General features: G+C 40.0%; 1 protein-coding gene and 1 long non-coding RNA gene across 3 annotated transcripts in view; one reads left to right on the top strand and one right to left on the bottom strand.

Annotated features, from left to right (window-relative positions):
• LOC127614413 (leucine-rich repeat and fibronectin type-III domain-containing protein 2) overlaps positions 1-16,958 on the bottom strand; it is a 133,467-nt gene that overhangs the window by 115,085 nt on the left and 1,424 nt on the right. The gene's annotated exons all lie outside the window — the stretch shown is intronic.
• The window catches only part of LOC127614564 (uncharacterized), a 149,724-nt gene that overhangs the window by 109,759 nt on the left and 23,007 nt on the right, over positions 1-16,958 (top strand). The gene's annotated exons all lie outside the window — the stretch shown is intronic.

Below are 16,958 nucleotides of genomic sequence, written 5' to 3' on the forward strand. Positions count from 1 at the left end.
GTGATGCAGTGACTTGCGGTGAGATTCATGACTGGTGAGACACTACATACACGGAGATATAAAAATATGAAGCCAAAATAAATTATTTGCCTATATTTCAATTTTTACTTTCATGTTTCAAATAAAGTCAAACGCTATGGTAAGAGTCTCCTCGCCTCACTTTGACAAAATTATTTTGCATCAAGTTGCCAAAATATGGAACCAAAGCAATAGTTGATTATACAAGGTTTTACCCTGAACAGCAAAACAGTAAACAGGTGAGTCCCCACATCAATCTTGTTTGACGATAAATGTTAAAATGTTCAAGCATAAACTACTGTCGAGACATCATTATCATTACTTTTCCATGTTAATTGTGACATAATTAAACACAATTAAGTCCAGCAGTGGGGCCACATCCGGCCTGCCAACATTCTCTCCCCGCCTTCGTGATGTCCAAAATAAATGGAAACTATGTCATGCTTTTATTTTGAAAGTGATGCTTTTATTTCGATGAGCACGTGTGTCGGTAAAACAAGTAAGCGAGCCTTTGTAATCTTCAGTGTTGTGAATTTAAGGGCATATTCTCCCGTTTCCACTTAAATAATCTTTACACGCATGAATTGTAAACTGCGATTCTCCCGTCATGCGCATCATGGAAGCTTATGAAAACGTTTTATTTATGATTTTTTGGGGGGGGTTATTCTTTGAAAAGACAGTATTCATCTTGAAAACAACTGATGTTAGTATTTTAAAGTGGCCTTGCCAATCATTCCATTCTTCCATGGCCCCTTTGGAAAATGAATTGCCCACCTCTGGACTACATCATGCAAAAAAATATTTTAGGGGAGATATGCTGGATCTATGATGTCCCTTTTGCTGCTTTACAATATACCAACATATTCAAACATGTTTAGAAACAAATGAAGAAACATCAAAATCTGAATAATCTTTACTGGCCGAGTATGTAAAACGCACAAGAAACTGTCTCCGGTAGTATGAGCTACCCAGTCTTGCAATAACAAGCAACTCCAATGTAGTCAGAAATGTCAAGACACAATAGTTTGACTGTAAGTTAGCTCTTTTTGCAGTTTAGCTAATTATATAAACAATGACATGTGTTTTGTGGGCATAAAGTGTAGCACTGGACTCAAGTGTAATCTAGTCAAAACACTTCCCCTTCAATGGCCTTGGCAGTACTGCTTCACTTCCATGGAAGCTCTCAAACGCTCACAAAAATGATCATAAAAATGATTCAGGTGAACAGCCACTCATCCCCCAAAACAAAATGTGTTAATTTATTTTATTTTTGTTTACCATAACTGTTTTCTCACATTGTATTTGTCTCCTCTGGCGCATTGGATTTTGAGGAGGCAAAGCAGGCACTGACCGTCCTCTTCATTGTTTTCAAGAGTGACACCTGAAGATTTGTGCAATTACCTCAAGATCTGCCTCTTTTCACACATTAGCCAGTCACCGTGGTCAGTCGTCGACAACCTCCCCGTCCCACCCCACCGTGCCCACCGTTGGCAAACATGTGTGCATTCTCACCAAAAACTGCGCTGATGTGTGGAGCAGAGGTTCGTCAGGAACCAAAAACAACGTAATGTAATTCAACTGTTTGTATTTGTTTATCGGCAAATTTCCAGGTGAAATATCTACAAGTAAATGTTCCCACCCTGTTTCTGATCACTGTGCAAAATTTCCTACCAAAGAGGGGTTGAAAACAATTGCATTTTTACAGAGTAACCCTGACCTACATCACAACTGGCATCAACAATTAACACAAGATATACTGTATCTCTTAGTGGCCTCATCAATTTGGAACGAAAACAATTGTTGATTAGATGTCCTGTCCGAAATCTCAAATAAATGTGAAACCGTGTGACTGAAAAAAAATGGCAACATTTTCTGTCTGAGCACTTTTCACACTTGGAGTGGTTGAGACCATGTCCAGTGCTGCTGAGAGTTTCAGCTTTGCTATCGATTAAGTATTTTACACCTTGTAATGTAGTGGACAACTTTGGTGAGGCTAACAGTACTTGATCCCCCCCTCCCCCATTTACTGAAGTTGTGCTCTCAAAATTACGGTACCAGTCCTTCGGGAATAATCCACCAGCCCCCACACCCTCAAAAAAGGAGTCTAGTGGGTTATTGACATAACTGGGGTTTAATGTCTCTAGATGCCATCTGAATTGTTGGGTTTCCTGCTCCTGCCAGAGTTTTTTAGCAACAAAACACACGCGGAATTTTCCTCATTTCCGACCGTATTCACAGGAGACCCAAAGGGCTGTTTAGGTGCACTCGCCTCAGAGATTTACTCCATTTTTTTCCTTTTTTTTTTTTGTTCAAAGTGTCTCTATTCATTTTGAATAAATGTTTTACACAACACTATTTGAGTTCCCGCTCCACTAAAAACCAAAAGAAGAAAATCTTCCTTTTTTGGGGTCTCTCTGTGTGATACCAAATGGCCTGTGTCCCGCTACCTGTCCAAGGATTGCTTCTTAGAGACCACTGAGTTAGTATAGTGCAGGATAGTTATTCTCGACCAGCATTCTTAAGACTTTCCTATTTTGTTGAGCGAATTGTTTGTTTTATATAACAGAATCACCATAAGAGCAGTGACTATAAATCATGGATATGTAGTTTAGTACAAATGTTATTCCATTTCAACTGCTAAATATCATGAGACCTCTCTTCAGGATAACACACGGCAACAACAACTCAACAGTATTCAGCAAACTTGAATTTGGTCCGCTTGTACTACTACAGCTACCTGTCATCCCGGTGCTATTATATTGCATTGGATACTTTAAGTCATCAGCTTTCGGTAGTCACCTTGAAAGGATGAAAATGTGACCTGTAACATTTTGTCAAATTTGAGTTAGCACTCTCACTTATTGGCAATCTTATCAGGGAAAAATACACTATGAAATAACTAATTTTAATAGAACTAAATAAAATCCCTTTATGGTCATTGGCATTGTAGACCACAAAATGATCCTTCTCATTTCACATTTCTTGCAAAATTCTCACAGCGATAGATGACAACACAAAACTGCTGCCATCAGTGAGGTATGATAAAGCAAAGTCATGGCTTTTTTTCGCTTGTTTTGAACGCTGGCCTTCTATGACACACCGGAACGGTAAGGATTTTCGTATACTTCATTAGTCGAGCTGAGAGCTTTAAAGCAATAAGGATCCGAGATTGCTGGGTTATTGCCTGTGGCTACTACGCGGCAGTCATTAAACAAAAACTGTACTAAACAGCTGTGTGGTCTGTACTTTGTAAAATTACGTTAAAAGATGAATAGGCACATTTGTTTTTCTCTCCCACTTTTCCTCCAAGTGATAATATCTGCCTTTTGATTGAATATAATCGACTGACTCATTTTACAGTAAAAATCCACTGTAATATCTTGGCCTTATTAAACCATGGTATAAGACAGTGATCTATATATAGAACGGCATTCTTTTTATGTAGTTTCATTAATTTTAGAATATTCCCCTGCATGCCACGATGTACTGGTGAGCAGTTTATTTTAGGTAATTGCTTCAAAGGTACTCTACTAAATTTTTCCAGGAGGAATTGTTGAACAACACATCTTAGACTTGCTTTAGGGGAACAATAAAATGACTTCTGTCTGCAGAGCTCATGTGAGATTAATTATGTATTGGCGAATGCACATGTCAATTAGTTACAATTGGTTCCTGCTAATAATCACCACTAGATGGAATAGGAACACTAACAAGGAAACAAATCAAAGGGAAATATAAGAGACCGTGCAACACCATATATAAGGTGCATCGAATTATAGGGTGTTCTGTCGTCTTTTGGGAAAATTGAATGCTTTTAGGTGCACCTTATAGTGCAGAAAAGACGGTATTTTGTGGGGTGTTTATATTCCAATATACAATTGGTATAGTGATTTAAAAAACGGAGCTAAACGTGGAAGCAGTGCACACAGCATCTTACAGGATATCCTATATGTCAGGACAGTATTGAAAAGAGACATATTCTCTTGTGTGCTTGCGTACTTTTTACTATTACATTCTCTCTGGGTGAGGCAACCTTAAATGCGGTTGTTCTCTGTCAAACCTGTCTGCTAGAACATTCCCCTCCCAATTTTTTGTCTTTTGCACTCCAGGCATTGCAGTAAGTCAAGCCCACCCTGAAAGTGAATTACCATCAGCCCTATTTTCGTGCTGAGTGCAAAGTGCATTCTAACTGCGTGCATGGGTGGAGTTTTCTTTGATATTTTGCTAGACATTGTGCAGGTAAAATTGGGCATAACAAGCAGTTTTGCGCCTTTGTGGGATGGAAATAGTATCTTCCCAGACAATCTTAGCGTCAAAATCGTGTTACACCACTTGTGCCAAAAGTTAGACCAGTTTTTTGTGAGAGCGCAATATGAGCTCTTCGGAGCACCATGTCTGGCAGATAAGCTCAAGATTTTCATCCGTTGTCAATTGCGGGTAACAAGGGATCTGTCCTCAGTCCGACGCTTGCAAAATAAAAATGTCTGTGTTTGGAAGTATGGATTTACTGTATTTTTTTGCATCCATTGACAAATGTGAATTAAAAAAGCAGGACAAATTGCGCTTACTTGACAAGATATAAATACATTACATTTTACACATACCTTGTTAATAAATTAATTAAAGCAATTCAAATGCGACAAACTACTTGGGAGACGAAACAAGCTGATTGAAGAACGAGCCAAATGAACTGGCTCTCTAAAAAGAGCTAAAATTCTCATCACTGATGGCCTATAATTAATAACAGCTATCGGCCCAAAGTGTCTCACACTTATTTAAGGGAAAAAAAATCACTGTTGATTTTTATTTTTTTAATGATTTCCTCTCTCTGTTTTCCATGATTCATCGAGTGGCAACAAAACGAAGGAAAAACATCCACAGGGCATAATTGGTCGTAGTTAAGGCATCTTCTGGAGTAACATTTTGGACTGCAGGCAGATCTGGCACAGCATGCGAGCTGCAGGTCTGGCTCACAGTCTGAACTGCTGGAATCCGATCTTGGCTCAAGCCTTTCTGTGTGTAGTTTGGATATTATCTCAACAAAGTCAATAAGAAACAATGGTACATTAATACAATAACAGATTGACATCCATCCATCCAATTTCCGATCCGCTTCATCCTCACAAGGGTCGCAGAGTGTGCTGGAGCCTTTCCCAGGCGTCTTTGGGCAGTTGGCGGGGGACACCCTGAACTAGTTGCCAGCCAATCGCATACTTTCCTTCGACAAAACAACATGAACAACTCCATGAAAGGGCTTTTCATAGCAAAAATATTTATCTGCACTCGATTGAACTGATGAAATGAATGACGAACCGAAGGGAAACCAGTTCAGTGAGCGTGTGTGCGAGTATGTTTAAATGTGTAAGTGCACTGTGCATGTCCCCCCTCACCCTGCTGCAATTTTGTGCACATGCACACACACAGTGTGTATATATATATATATATATATATATATATATATATATATATATATATATATATATATATATATATAATATACTAGCTGGTTCGCCGCCCTCCGGGCGGCTCATCAGCTAGTTCCTGCGGAAGGCTGGTAAGGTGGGCCTTCGGCCCACAAAAGTGTTGTTGCTTGGTTCAACTTTTTGTTCATCTTCATTGCTTATCGCGAAAATAAAGAGATGTTTAGCTCTACTAAATAACTAACAATTTCATTGCAATGCTTGTGGGTAGACAACATTTTTTCGCTAAGATGCCCGCGCGATCGTAGTGAGCCACTGCCTAAGCGGCGCAGTGGCGGCGCGGTGAAATAGGTACGTTTTGAAAAGGGACAGACGGAAGGACAGACCGCGTGCGGGACGACGCGCAATATATATATAGATGTGTGTGTGTGGCCCAAGGCCGGCCGTGATGTAGATTATCCATTTAAAAGAGGCATGTGTTCCTGCTATTGTGTAATTAGGTCACACTTATTTTGTAATTGAGCCTTTTTTCTGTTAGCCTTTTCCACCCGCTGTCCTAGTTGTACACTGGACTAGCCACTGTTTAGCGCATCCGCCTCACAGTACAGAGATCGGGGTTTTGAATCCGCTTTCATGTTTGGAGTTTGTATGTTGCTCCTGTATTTGTCTGGGTTTTCCTCGCACATTTCAGAAACATGCCACTTTCCTGAATTGAAGACTCTCAATTGTGAGTTCAAATAGTTGTCTGTATCTGCCTTGCGATTGGTGACCACTCCAGGGTGTACCCCGTCCCGTGCCCAGTTGGGATAGGCTCCATCCGATCCGTGACTCTAATGAGGCTAAGTGGTATTCAACATGGATGGACGGTTAGTAGGTTACTGTACTGAATGTGGTCACTGCAGTATGGCTGAACCAAAATTAATTCAGGCCTATGTTTATAGAGTTCTGTGAATCTAAACACATGACAAAAGTACTGACAAGCTGAGAAAATTTTCAAACTAAAAACTCCAAGTAGATTGGTCACAGAAACAAGACTGAAATGAATATGAGAGTGGAGATACCAATCCACTTAGACTAATCAAGTTGATGAGACAACTGCATATTTTGCAGAGGCAGGCTGGAAACTGATTTGTACAGCGCAAACTGACTACGTTTGCTCTGTACACTGTCTCCTCTTTTTACGTGTGTAAAGCGACAAATATAAGATAATGTCATAGATTACCACCGCAACAAAAAAGACCAATTTTCTCAATTTTAATTTAACGAACATTGACTGGAAACATGTGCATTGCAGTAAATTTAATGATGTACAAACTCAGCCAATCCAAGCAGACAGCCAATATACTGAAGGAGCTATGTGGTGTAGCAAAAGTCAATGCACAATCTTATTTAGGCCCACTTAATGTAGTTTTGTCTTTTTCATCTTTGTGATTAATTAGGAGAAAATTAGGGCTGCACATTTAACCCGCTTGAATCAGTGAACACACACACAGTGGCAGTGGCAGTTCAGAAAGTCTCGCTTCCTTTTTTTGTTGGTGAGCAGCGGGGCCCCAAGGTTAGAAACAAAAATGCTTTCGCTCCAGAGATCTCAAATGAAGAGCTCGTCATGCCGCTGTGGAGTGATAAGATTCAGGCTCTGTGGGGGGATGTCACGGCTGTGAAGAAGCTGTAATTTATAGAGGATTTGAAAAGCTTATCTTCTCGGGCCCATGGGCAAAATGAAGAAATATTGGGCAAAAACAGACAAATGCTTTGGCGAAAAGCAGTGTAAACAGGGTATGGATGACAGATATGTGATGACACAATGCTGCTTATTATTTTATGTTTTAGAAAGTGAGTCACTTTGGTCAAGTCACACTACACGAGCAGGATTAATTGGAATGTGAGTGGAAAGGCATATATATACAGTATATACTGTATATATATACTGTATATATTTTTGTTTTCTCAAGAGTAGAATGGCAAGTTAATTGATCGGTTCATGTATTCGCCTGTGTCTTGTTCATAAATGAGGTCACAGTGAGACACACAAGATTTATATATACTAAAGTTTTGTATAGTGCAAAAATTTTCAGATCATTGTCCTGTTCCAACAATTATCCTCCTTTGAATTTCAACTGTTAGAGAGATGACCTCAAGTTCTTTGGGCAAAATGTTGTGAGAAAATTCAAGTCAGTTCTTCATTGATAATAGCAAGCTATCCAGGCCCTGAGGTAGTAAATCACACCCATTACTGATGGTCCCTCCACCATGTTTCACAGTTGGGATAAAATTTTGATATTGGTCTGCTGCGCCATTTTTTTCCATACATGGCATTGCGTGCTCCTCCAAGACAATTCAACAACTTCCTGATGCATGATTTATTATCCTACTTATAAGCTGAGCACAGACACTCTTTGGAGAGAAAACTCATTTCCGTCACCTCTTCTTGAACTTGTTGAAATATGTGAAATTGGGTACATAGATCGACTAGTAAAATGCAGGCTTTGTCTTTTGGCTCAGCTCTTTTTTTCCACCACAGGCACTGGTCCAATCTGGCTATCAACATTGCAATTACCGGTAATTGTTTTCCTAAGACCAAAGAAAATGAAACACTTGCACTTGAGGTAAAACTTTAGTCCCAGTGCAGACCGTGCAATCCACCATTTTCTAACTCTGTTGCGTGGATATGCTGGGTCTCACCACAGTTGCTCCAAAGGTATAATCAATTGCAGCCCCAAGATGATCAAGATTCAACTCACTTAGCCAGCAATGCAAACCAATGGTATCCATCACCTTTTACATATAGTTTCAATCAAATGCTTCACAATTGGAGAATCAGGGGAAAAAAAACTGTCACCACTTCCAACAAAATGCAATAGAAACATGTATTCCATAGCCGATGCTATGAACTGAGGTAAAACCGCCAAGTCGGGGATTCTTTTAACCGAATGCATGAATCTTAATTTCCTTCCGACCCAGTCCAAATAACCACACAGTACGTTAGCCATCGCTTATGACAATGAACCCTGGTGACAATAAATTCATAAATTATCATAATAATAATGTTTTGGGAGTGGAAATGTGCCAACTAATGCTCCCGCCACATTTTATTGTATTATCTCCTTTAGCATACCTCGAGGTGACTATGGAAACAATGTAGCCGCTGGACAAGAACACACTGCAACAATTTGTAACGACTCAAGTCAGTAGCTTGTTCACACTTGGCCTATTGTGGGAATACTGTGCTGGAACTGCTGACTGTGATAAATGAGCCCCAAATTTAACCAAGGGGGTCAACAGTAACAAGAACAAGAGAATTCATGTGGGAGAGGCAGATAGGTCATAGAAAAAGCTAAACAATACCTCTCACTTCTCTCAAATCTATTGAATCTGGAAAAGCAAACATTTAATAAATAATCTCAGGAGTACGAAAACAATTCAGTCTCTTGGGCTTTTGATTTGAAAGGCATATTCATATTGAGCGGAAAAATATGTTCTCAAGATCCACATCCTGTCTGAGGCAGCATATTTGTGCCCCTGAAGTCATATTGGGCTTATGAATGCAGTGACTTGTATTTCAAAAGGAAAGGAGACATTGAAAGGAGACATTGCCTTTTATTCTGAGCGCAACAATTACCAAGCCATGTCTTGCGCACTTTTGAGGGTTACCTTGGAGCCAAGTGATTCCTGTGAAAACTGGGAAGGCTGAATCAAGCTGCGGCCATGTCATGTCTCATAAATGCAAAAGATTGTATTACCTTCGGCTTATTGTGACCGTGACATACAGAGAGAAAATAGAGGAAACACATGGGTTCCACGCTCACCAATGAAAATTGCTCCAGAAGTTAGTTTATTGTCAACCAAATAAAGTGCCATGTGTGTTTTCAACTGTCCTGCTATTGTGTGTGTTTTTTTAATTTGGATTATGAATTAAACATCATGCAGTTGAGTGTTATTTTTTCAATGCAGAAATGAGAGAAGGTAAAGAGAATTAATGGTTGTCTGCTTTTAGTTTCACATTTATTTTTTTATGCATTTATTTGTTATTAGTTTACCAAATGGTCCTCTTACAATACTTGTAGTTAATGGCACACAAAGATTGACAACGATGTTACTGTGTTTACGCTTCATAATGTGTCACGCATTTGTCAATGGGAAACAGGTCTGGACTGCAGGCAGGCCGATCTAGTCTGCACTCTTTTACTGCAAGCCACACTGTTGTAACCCGTGTATAATGTGGTTTGGAATTATCTTGCTGAAAACGGCAGTGGCTCCCATTAAAGAAAAAAAAACATTGGTTGGATGACAGCACATACTGTATCTAAAAAAAACCTAAATGCACCATTAAGCATTAATCCATAACAGCATGCAGGTGGTTCTTTTCCTCTTTAGCCCAGAGGACACAACATCCACAATTTTGAAAAACAATTTCAAATATGGACACATCAGAGCACAGAACACGTTCTCACTTTGCATCAGTCTACCTTAGATGAGCTTGGGCCCAAAGAAGCCAGGGCCATTTGTGGGTTTTGTTGATAAATGCCTTTTGCTTTGCATAGTAGAGTTTTAAGTTGCACGTAAACATCTAGGGTCAAACTGTATTTATTGACATAAGTTTTCAGTTTTGCTTTACACATTTATGGAGTGCCGCCGGAGGGATCAAGGGGCAACGGCATTCAACGTTGGTTTTCGAACATGTCGCTCACTTTGTCCTTAAACTGTTTGACTATTTTCTCACACGGTTGTTCACAAAGAGGTCAACCTTGGCCCACCTTGTGAATTCTGGGAAGCTCCTTTGACACCCAATCATGACACCCAACTGTTCCCAGTTAGCCTTTTCAGCTGTGGGTTGTTCCAAACAGGTGTTTGATTAGCATTCCTCAACTTCCTCAGTCTTTTTTTCCAACTGTCCAAGCTTTTTTTGGAATGTGTTGCAGCCATAAAATATTAAGTTAGTGATCATTTGCAAAAAAGAATAACATGTATTAGTTTGAACATCAGGCGGCTCGGTAGTTCAGTGGTTAGCACGTCGGCTTCACAGTGCCGAGGTACCGGGTTCGATTCCACCTCCGGCTTCCCTGTGTGGAGTTTGCATGTTCTCCCCGGGCTTGCGTGGGGTTTCTCCGGGTGCTCCGGTTTCCTCCCACATTCCAAAAAACATGCATGGCAGGCTGATTGGACACTCTAAATTGTCCCTAGGTGTGAGTGTGGGTGTGGACGGTTGTTCGTCTCTGTGTGCCCTGCGATTGGCTGGCAACTGATTCAGGGTGTCCCGCGCCTACTGCCCGAAGACGGCTGGGATAGGCTCCAGCACCCCCCGCGACCCTAGTGAGGATCAAGCGGTTCAGAAAATGAATGGATGGATGGATAGTTTGAACATTAAATATTTCATCTTTGTAGTTTATTCAATTGAATAAAGGCTGAACATGATTTGCAAATCACTGAATTCTGTTTTTATTTATGTTTAACAACACGTCCCAACTCCATTGCGATTTTGTTGATGGGTTTTCAAATTTGGGAATTTGTTCGATCATATCCTCTCTACAATTGTTACTTCAACATATAAACTTGGCCTCTATAGAAGTCATTCCTAACAAGAAGTATATTTTGACGACTACTTGATGACAGGAGCCTCAGTCTCTAAAAGGGAAATATCTCCCTCTAATGCACAACAATTTGCAGTTGGGGCACAAAAATTATTCAAGAACGCCCTGCGGCAGAGCTCCTCAGCTTCTTTCAGCATCTTCATGATTTCACAACAGCCTAAACACACCTGAATGTCTTCGCATGCCTCCTACAACCGGTCTTGTCTTTTTATTTTTTAATTTTGTTGTGGGCGGCAGAGTACGAGTTGTATTTCACTGTTTTTGCTCACAAACCAGATTTAAAAAGCAACACCGTTACAGACACCCAGCATTGAGTCTTGGAATGTACATAGAATGATTCTCTATTCAGGTTTGTCTATGTGAGAACCGAGCAAAAATGGCCTGCCAGGAAAATGTAAATGTCCTCATTCGTCTTTGCCCTCTCACAGAATTTCACATGCGAAACAACAACTTTCTCACATTAACCGAGAGCCTTCTCTGCATGTGGAGTCTCTCCCCAAGGTAAAATTGGCCTACTTCAGAGAGAATGCTCTGCATCCATCTGTCGTCCCCGTAAATTGCATTTGCCTGTGATAGCAGGTTATCTCATCTGTCAAAGCAGGCCTATCAATTTCACCGTGCAGCCTCAACAGAGGGCATTAACCCCGAAGCGCCATTTTGGCATCAGACATTGAAAGCCGTGATCTCGACATGCAAGACGAACATTGGTGACGATTTTGTTTTGACTGTTGGCGATGAGGGACAAAAGAGCAGAGTCACAACCCCAAGCACGTCGAATGGGAAGGAATCAAACTCTCTGATGCCTTTCTTCTGTTGCATTTTTACAAGAGCATTCCTATGAAAGTTACCCACGCACACATCTGCCATTTGCAGTGGCAAAACAAAATGAAAAAACAGGCCAGTCCCACTATAATCTGCTGTAGAGTCAGCACTACAAGGTAGAGAACGAATCTGATTTTGTGAATGGACAAAGTTCAAAAATGATCATTTGGTGCAAAGGTAAATTTTGCACAAAACAATCCAGACAAATGTAATTATTCCGCAATTCCTTTTTCATAAAATCTACCGAAAGCTAGATCCATCACATTGATGTTGGTAAAAATCGATTTAAAGGGAATATCAAAATGCGCTTGAACTGACCTCTAACGAATGTGGGGCTCATCTGGTGAATGAATATAGACGGTAAGGTATATATAATGCATTCATTTAAAACACTGTACTGTAATTAGCCCTTTCATGCACCCTGTCACCTGATAACATGATAAATTGTCCACTGTAGTAACCGCTGTCCCTGAAAGGGTTAGAGTTGTAGGCTGCCGGAATTGGAACATACTCAAAACCAGGATTGCATTGCAAAAGCTAATTTTCAAACGTACTACAACTCTGTTGTTTGATATTTATCCAACTTGTCAGATATTTGATTGTATCATGAGTGAGAGTATGTTTTCTATGTGTGGTCTTTATATTCTTAGTTCCAGTGGCGTGCGGTGAGGTGCATGGTTGGTGAGGAACTGATTCCTTTAGTGTCAGATTTACAAATATATAAAGCAAAAAAGGGTAGCTTATTCAATTGGCTAAACATTATATTTGCGACATGCAGATATACAGCAAGCAGCACGAGCCAGTTGCATGTATCACCTCCTAGGACCCCGAACTCTTGCATGACTGTACTGTACACGTACATTCAGCGAATGAGTTAAAATTGTGAAATGCTTTGCATAGCAATATCTAGAATAGCAACAGTAGAAGTCACTTCACCGTGCTTCCCTAAATTAGAACCTCAATTAAATGGTCATATTATTTGACAAAGAAAACAAAGAATTATTTTTTTACTTGATGAAACGTCCTCGTAAGTGGACGCCAGGCCCTTATGGTCCAAAATTTAACATTATAGTCTTGAAAGCCAAAGACGTCATGTCTACACAAGTGGACGCACAGGTCCCAGGAGGATCAACCCAGTTTGTGATGATTGCACAATGCAATGGGCATTGAGAGATGAGGTTCTGCCTCACCTGCCTCCCCTGACCGCACGTCTCTGCTTAGTTCTGTTATCAGGCCACTGTCAATCCACTTAGATTTTTTTTTGTTGGCGGGGGAGGGGGTGTTCATGAAAATTGCTGCTTTCCTGAGAGATGATAAGTATTGCAGTATTCAGCAGTATTTTCCCTGCTTGGACTAATACGACATTCTGGCTGCTAATTGCCCCTCTGAGTCTGAGTTCTTTTTCCATCTGATTATCAGGCAATTGAGGTTGCCGACGACATTGTTCACAACGTCGCTAGCCACAACAGCAGTGGATGTGTGACATTCTAAATGAAAGCCATTCACATCAAATGAGATCACACACATCTGTTTACTGTATTTGGAGTGCAAGAGGTAATTTTCAATGACTTCTGTTGTGATTTGAACAGCATATATTTCAATTCAATCACCAGGTATGGGAGGGAAGTGAGCCAGGCTGCAGATCCATCTGAGGTCCAAATTTCAAAACAAAGAGATTCCAACCGCTGACTCATTGGGAAATAAAATCACTGCAAACAACAACAAAAATGGTGCTGACCCTCGTCTAAGGTCTTCCCTCTTGTGGGATGATGTTTTGGATACGCTTGAGATTAAACGGAGACAATGCCAAATGCTCGCGTGAGACACGCATGGCAGGAACCAAGCACATGAGCACACTCTCTCTAATGTTGCTTGTGGAGCTCCGAATAACAGCGATAAATCATGAAGAGGCAAAAAGTAAAACTGTTCTAAAATAAAAGTAGACATAGTTGTTCTAATAAAATAACAACCACTAAATTATTAACAACACCCAGGCCATTGGTAGAGTTTACAGTTGATTTGAACCTTTTCAGGGACAGCGGTTACCACAGTGAACAGCTTATTATTGTCTTTTTTATGGTGTCTTACCTATTCAGTTGTTATGTCTGTCATCATGGTTTTAAAGTTTTATGTGTCTCACAGTGCTATTTTAAGAAATTCTGACTATGGCTGAAAGCTAGCATTTATGCAAAATCCGGGGCATTGACATGGTTTATTCTTGTGTTGATTAATATACACTGTTCCAATGAGATACATAAAATTAATAGATTTTTTTTTAATCAGGTGACAGGGTGCATAAAAGGGTTAAAGTTGTGCAGCAATAGCTTGGTGGAACTTCATATGATCAAAACATGTTCTTATTATGTGAATTAAGTTTGTAATACTTTTACAGTAATACTGAAAAAAAGACAGATAATTTCCTTGCTATTTTTTCCCCCCCTCACAGAATGATGACTAAATCATTTCAGATGCCATGGTAGAGACTGTATTTGGAATGACACAACGGCGCGGCGCTCAGTGATCCCGCTGAGCATGTTGGAATCATTCTGGAAGGGGTTAACAGTGCGAGGTGTCTTCACAAATGCACCTTTTGCATTCGCCATTTTGCTTTGTGTATCTTTTAAACTTGAAACAACATTCTGGAGCTAAAATACACCTTTGAAGTTTTGCAGAAGATTATTATGGAAACTGGTGGAAATAAACTATCCACAAAAGTGCAAGCTATCAAATCCTAGCCTTCGCATTAGTATTTGAAGTGTGAATCATGTCAGCATCGGAAAAATGTCTGTACACAGGTGTGAGATCAGAAACAAAATTGATGCCGACTCTAAACTTTTTTTTTAAAGATTTGAAATTTGATTTCCATCCTGAACAATCCTAGACAACACTTGATACAGCGAAGAGGTAGCTTCAAAACAGGTTAAAAAAATGCTGCATTTAGTGAACTCCTGTGTTTTGGAGCTGACCAGCACATTCAACTACGAAACAGATGCAATGTTTAATTACTGCAAGTGTTCAAGGATAACGTCAAATGTTTGCATGGAAAGGATCACAAAGGCATGATTAACTGATTAAGAGACACTAAATCTGTTGGCTCTTCAACATGTGTACAGACGGGAGTGAGAGAGATGATGGAAAGTTAAGTGTGCATTTACTTCACACGGATCAAAAGAGCAACAATGACAACACCTCAACTGACTCATGCGACATGTTCTTCCCACTACTCATTACTACCCTCAGCTTTTAAAGGGCCCACTGACTAAGGTGAGTGTCTCTTAAATGGATGGTTGCCACATAAAATGGATTCTCTTGGCACTTTAAAAAATAAGGAAAGCGGTGTGGAATTATTTTTCCACATAGGCCAGTTGGGTTGGCAAACATGCGTCTGCTTAATTGCGCCACTCATCGCAAAGTTTTGGAAATAATTTTAGGATAATCTTTGTGTTGTGGTTCCAACCTAAACGGCAGGATATTGACCAGTGGTTCTCAACCTGGGTTCGATCAAACCCCGGTCTCAGGGGTTCGATGGAGCCTTTGCCTTGGAGGTTAAGACACACTCGACTCAACGTGTCCATTAGTTATGACATGCCCGTGGCAGATGATTACAATACATCGCTTGTCCAATCAGTGCTACGGGAAATTTAGTTCGCCCAGTCGTCAACGAGTGACTGTTGTAATAGTACGTTGTGTGATTTATATACTGTATATAATTTTAGATTTTTTTTAAAAAACATGCCAACTATGTCAAGCAAAAAAAAAAGTGGACAGACAAATATTTCCAACATGGATTCACATGCATCATGTAAAGTGATGGGAGTGAATTATCCAATCTGCATGATTTGTCAGGCCAAGTTGAGCAACTCAAAACTGTAGGAACACTTCTTAATCATATTTTTATTTTTCACTAATGAAGGGTTCGGTGAATGTGCATGTGAACTGGTTGGGTCGAACAAGGTTAAGAACCACTGCTATAGACTGTGTTGACATTGAGTTGTGGTGACAGTTAATTAAAAAAAAAGAAGTAAAATGTATTGTGCAATGTTAAAAGGGAGAAAAAAGCCTAGTTTGCCAACAGAAACTTAAGAGTTCCGTTTTCAACTGTGTTGTTTTTATTCGGAGGCTTCTTTTGAAACAGTGGATAAAATACAAAAGTGCTGCAATATTTCTCTTACTGTCAGTGTTTGAATATCATTGTCTCTTGAAAACAAAACAATTTCATTGCACTAAACTAGCTCATCTTTGTTTTGTATTTATTTTCATCCTTGACACAAAACGTGCTGTGAACTGTGTAAAACTGATGTTTCAGGTACTGGTCACTGCAGATTTCGGATATTTTTTTGTTTGTCAATGTGTTTGATGTTTGCAATCAGAAGTTGTTCACCGACTCAAAATATTAATTAAAAGTAATTCCATTTGACTAGCCTTCTCTCAGCACGAAGCAATTCTGACAATTGAATGCTCTTAAAGTTGGTGAAATCAATTCATGATGGGTAATTAAACATCAGTTATGATTGTGTCATTAATTTAGCTGCGTTACAGGAACGAGTGTAATTTTAGTTTCTTCAAGCACATTATACGAAGGAGGACAATACACACACTATATAATAAATTCTATATATACTTTGCACGAACTGCTCTCGGATACGTCTGCTTTCTTGGGAAACAAATAATGACAGTGTGGTTTTATTTGCATATCCTCGAACGGGTGCAGTCGTTTTGCACGCGATAGCAATTTCTGTCCCCACTGAATCGATTGCGAGAGTGTTCCTGTTTTGAAATGACAGATATTGATGCTGGACTCAAATCATTACGACTACCACTAAACTGTTCGGCATGCCAAGTGCGGTCGTCAGTGAGTCATTTTGCGTCATTCCACTTTTCGTAAATGTGTGCGTGGGTCCTTAATGCATTGCTTTGACAAGAAATCTTAACACTCGATTCAGGAAACGAATCCTGGACAGGGTGATTTTTTTTAGGTGTGGGGGTAGGGAAGATCAATGCCCCATTGAGGGAGTCAGGTGTCGTCTCCCACTGCAGCTCACACTGTGAGCTGTCCATGGTTCTGCAAAAGCCACCAAAACTCTGCAGGCGAGGAGTTGCGATTGCGACC

Source organism: Hippocampus zosterae, chromosome 14 (genome assembly GCF_025434085.1).
Source record: "Hippocampus zosterae strain Florida chromosome 14, ASM2543408v3, whole genome shotgun sequence".
Taxonomy (NCBI): Eukaryota; Metazoa; Chordata; class Actinopteri; order Syngnathiformes; family Syngnathidae; genus Hippocampus; species Hippocampus zosterae.